We start from the raw sequence: 4,894 nt of genomic DNA, 5'->3' as shown, positions 1-4,894 counted from the left end.
AGGTTTACGAATGAAGGAAAGGAAAAGAAAGAAAGGGAGGCAGAAAAAGGGAAAGAAAGAGGATATGTTTCTTTTCTTTCTTCTTTTCTCTTTCCTCTTCCACACTGAGACTGAATTAAACATTTTCATTAACTCTTCAGTATTACAGTCTCTCTTCCTCCCACTTTCTTCTCTTCCATTATTCATATTTCCCTTTCATTATATTTCCTCTCTATTCATTACTTTCTTAGCCTTATTTACTGTCTTTCCATTTTTCATTTTCTTTTCTATTCCCCACTTTCGTTTCTTTCACTGTTTACTATATTTCTCTTTCATTATATTTCTTATCCTTCCATTAGTTGATCATCTTCACTAAGTCTTAATTTTCATTATTTAGGGTTTCCATCTCTCTCTCTCTCTCTCTCTCTCTCTCTCTCTCTCTCTCTCTCTCTCTCTCTCTCTCTCTCTCTCACTTAATTTCACTCCTTGCATTATATTTATCTTCCTTCCATTACTTCCTCAGTTTTATTCAATTTCTATATAAATTATGTTCTCCATTTATTTATCGTCTATTTATTTAGCATTTGTTTTTTCTTTTATTTATTTTTCATTTATTCATCGTTTATTTTATTTTCCATTTAAAAAGCGCTTATTTTTCATTGACTATTTACTGAGCGCGTCCACCTCTTCCCTTCAGAACATTTCCCCTTTAAAAGTAATCACGATGCGAAATTCGGGAGTTTGTGGTTAATAACTTGCGTTCTAATTTGACTTTGCTCGTCACGGTGATGAAAACTTTTAGAATGCCACACTGTCCATCCGCTTGTCCGTCGCTGCGTGTGTGTGTGTGTGTGTGTGTGTGTGTGTGGGAGGATCTATACAGTAAGAAACATTAAATGTCCGTGTGTTTGTGTGTTTGAGCGCGTTTTTTATGAATTTTTGACGGATGGTATTTCTTTTATATAACTACTAATAATAGATATGGAGATTCACTGATTTTCAAAAGTATAATTCAGTGTAGTTACATGTTTTTTTTTTTTTTTTTTTTTTTTTGATGGGGGGCGATTACAGTTAGCGTATTTTTGGTAGTAGTGTTCTTGTTATGCTTTCGTTATGTTACGCCTTATTGATTATATACAAACTAGTGATAGGTTGTAAACGTTTTCCTGTGGTAAAATAAATAATGTGTGTGTGTGTGTGTGTGTGTGTGTGTGTGTGTGTGTGTGTGTGTGTGTGTGTGTGAACGTCCTTTACCTGCATATTTGTAGTACAGTAAAAGGGATCATGTGTGTGTGTGTGTGTGTGTGTGTGTGTGTGTGTGTGTGTGTGTGTGTGTGTGTGTGTGTGTGTGTGTGTGTCACCGCTCATCCAACACCGCCACATTCGCCACATAGTCACGGTGGCAGAGACAAAGAACATGGCCGTGGTGCAGCGTCACATTCACTTCATTCTCTCCGCGTCACTTTCCTCACAGATAGATCCCACGGTCATTTTCGCCTCGTTGAGAAAGTACTTGACTAGAAGCTTGGGGCTGCACTACATATGCTGTCTTTCTTCTTCTTTTTTTTTTTTTTTTGCCATTTTTCATAGGACGGGAAGAGAAGTTAAAAAAAAAAACGAGAGGATTAACGAGACCATTGTTGTTGTTGTTGTTGTTGTTGTTGTTGTTGTTGTTGTTGTCAGTCACGTTTATGTTGTATCACAGGTTTTCTAAGACGCTTCGCTACTCAACAAATGATCCTTCACAATAAAACAAACTTAAGATTCTTGTAGCACACTTTTTTTTTTTTTTACGACATTTGTTTCCTTTTCATTATTCATCTCAGTGCTATACGACTCCGTTGCTCTGATTCATCCATCCCTCCATTTATGAGCCAAATCTATCATCTATTCCCCTTAAAAGTTCCTCGGGGGTCTGTTTGCAACGCGCAGTACTCTTAAATTGCTTCCATTGTTTTCTCAGCGGCATAAATAACCCCTTTTCCCGACACACAGCCGCCGGGCATATCTCGGAAACACAACACACTCGCGCCCCCACCTCGCCACCACTCCGGCTCTGGAAGGCACCACCACGACAACGAACCGAGAGACGCAAGCTGGCACTGACACTCGCCGCGGCTCCTCGCTAACTGCTGGGGCTTTTGAAGGAGTACTGGGTGGTGGGCGGCGCTAATCCCGATATACACCTTCACCTTCACCAGTCTTTGTCACCCACGTATATATTTTTAACCCCCCTGCTCTCCTCCTTCCCCGCCTCTTCACTGCACGCACACACAGGACCTGGACGGAGTTTTTGGCCGCGTCCCGCCTCGTCGACACACACCTGACGGCACGCCACACCACCTGCGACTCGGTGAACGTGCAAATTTGTCTCCGTTTGCGCGGGGGAAACGGCCGGGTGAGTGCCACGGAAGGTGAGGGGGAGACAACGCCACCGGCACCTTCTGGCACCCCGCAGGGCACCAAAACCTCCACACGTGGCTCTGGCGTCACTGCCCGGGCGATGCGGGACTTCAAAGATCGCGTCGCCTCTTCATTATTGCTAATCTCGAGAGCCATAAGACGGTAAACTGCTTCTAGTGGCTGAGAATGCACTGTGCGCCTCTCACTGGCTCCGATCATCCTAGTGACGGGACAACTTTCAATCCTCAAGATCCGGAGAGTAAAAAAAAAAAAAATCTCTCTTCTTAATATATCAAACTCTTAATTTCAAGGAGGTGGGTGAGCACTGTGCGCCTCTGACTGGCTTGGTGGTCCTCATGACGGGACAACCCTCAGCCCTCATGCTCAGGGGAAGAAAGACATAAAAAGATCTTTATTTTAAACCTCACTAAGTTTCTCTTTTAATATACTTAACTCTTGATTTGAAGGCTGTGGGTGTGCCGCTGATGATCCTCTCCACGGGACAATCTTCACTCCTGATCCGGGGAATAAAACAACAACCACAACAACAACAACAACAACAACAAAAGATCTCAATATTAAACCCTCACTAAATCTTCCTTAATATACTGAACCCTTAATTTGATGATAGTTAAGAGACAGTCACTCTTAAAACTCTATCCTTTCTTTCTCTTCCACACGAGTCCAATTAATTTGCTGTTCTCTTCCGAGCTCGCTTGATTTGTAGTTTTAAACCTTTTATTACTTATTTTATTCTTTTAAATCTGAATTACATCCTTTCCCAACAATTTTACCTTTCATTTAAACTTTATTAGTATTTTTTCGTATGCATTTTTATAATCCAGCTGTTGCGGCGCCACGGTAGAAATTCTTTTTAATTACTTCACTTCCTATGCCTTCGCTTATTCGTGCCGCGGCCTCTTACTTCCCTTCCCCTTGACGTTAACGTGTGATTGGGCCGGAATGATCTCAGGGGTTCTGGGAGGGAGAAGGCCAGCCACGCTCTTCCCTAAATACGCCCTGAGGAGCACTGAGCGGTGGCGCTGTGGCGAAAACCCTTGCAGTATACATCGATGCATCTCCATGTGGGGTTCGAATCCATTGTTGTCCTGTGCAAAGTCTTAAAGTTAGCCTGTATCGATTCCTGGTTGGGTTCTTTAAATTGTTTACATTCCGTCGCATATTTCAGCCCGTGTTGTGTTTTGTGGAACCCTGCACCTGTTACCTGTACAAGACCCAGCACTGCAGCAGCCTTATGTAGGAAATAAAAGGAATTCTTGCCAAGATTCTGTTGTTTAGTGACGGTAGAGAAGCAGAAAATGAAGCAAAACAGACTGTGGAACAAAAGACAAAAATTTCTTAGCCAGAACAGAGAGATGTCGGCGTAAGGTGGAAGGGGAGCCGTTGCAAAGGTATATCTCCGACTACCACTACTACCGCTTGTTTGGTTGTTTGGTTGTTCGACGCGAGTTCGGTTTTATCGTTCGTTGTTTACATTCCTTTGTTTTTACGTGGTGTTTTTATGCATTTATGTGTCGTTTTTATGTTTGTTTTATTTTTAGCGGTTTCCGTCTTTTTTTCTTTTGGTTGCGTTCTTTTCTTTAGCATAATTCTTGTCGTTTTTTTTTTATATATTCGTTTTATTTTTATTGTTATGGCTTATGTATATGTTTTTGTTATCCTTGCTATCTACTTGTGTGTGTGTGTGTGTGTGTGTTTTTTTTTTTTATTTGACTTTTTTCGTTTGCCGTTTTTTTTTATGAGGTTATTTTCATGTTCCTTTCATCATATCATCATATCATATCATATCATATGTGTGTTTTTTTCTTTTTCTTTATTTATATTTTTCCTTTACTGTTTCGTATGAGCTTATTTTCATACTGCTTTCATTACACTATCTATAACACTTTACTGACATCCCACATTTCCTACTCCACTTCTTGAAATAACATCGTGAAGCAACAAACAAAGATAAAACCAAGGAAAGCCAAACATTACAAAGGGCGCCCTCACTCGTACATCAGCCATATGTTTGCCCTTATCGCCACTCTCTCCTCCAGTTCCCAACACAGGCAGTAAAGAAAAACACACTCACAAAGGTGTCTCTCTTATAACAACGCATACCTGACATACGTAATTAGCAAAGTTCCTGTCTTTGTCACCATTCTTTCCTTCAGTTTCCCGCCACGCAGAACAGAAAGACAGTAAAGAAAAGCACATTCACTCAGAAATGATGTACCTTCTATTAATAAGACATGCATAAATGGTAACGTGCGCATCCTTACTCCCATTCCTTCCTTCAGTTCCTCTCCACGCAAAGACTACCATGACAGTAAAATAGGAGAAGGGAAAAAAAATAAATAAATAAACATTCACAAAGATGCACTTCCTATATATAACAAAACATACACAGATGATAAAGTGCAAATTCTTATCCTCTCTTCCTTTCCTACATCACTCCCTGTAAAAAAAATAAAAAATATAAAGGAATAAAGAATACAACACAAGAAGC

At 40.6% G+C, this 4,894-nt stretch overlaps 1 long non-coding RNA gene across 2 annotated transcripts in view; it reads right to left on the bottom strand.

Annotated features, from left to right (window-relative positions):
• The window catches only part of LOC135112349 (uncharacterized), a 6,752-nt gene extending 2,605 nt beyond the window's left edge, over positions 1–4,147 (bottom strand). The window contains exon 1 of one of the 2 annotated variants that reach the window (XR_010274287.1): positions 2,018–4,147. This is a non-coding gene — a long non-coding RNA (uncharacterized LOC135112349). The remainder of the gene's footprint in view (positions 1–2,017) is intronic. The other variant, XR_010274288.1, reaches the window with a different exon arrangement.
• Positions 4,148–4,894: the final 747 nt, after the last annotated feature.

The sequence above is a fragment of the Scylla paramamosain genome, chromosome 23, assembly GCF_035594125.1.
Source record: "Scylla paramamosain isolate STU-SP2022 chromosome 23, ASM3559412v1, whole genome shotgun sequence".
NCBI lineage: Eukaryota > Metazoa > Arthropoda > Malacostraca > Decapoda > Portunidae > Scylla > Scylla paramamosain.
Note: the sequence above shows the minus strand (reverse complement) of the source record. Positions and strands in the feature narration are given on the sequence as shown.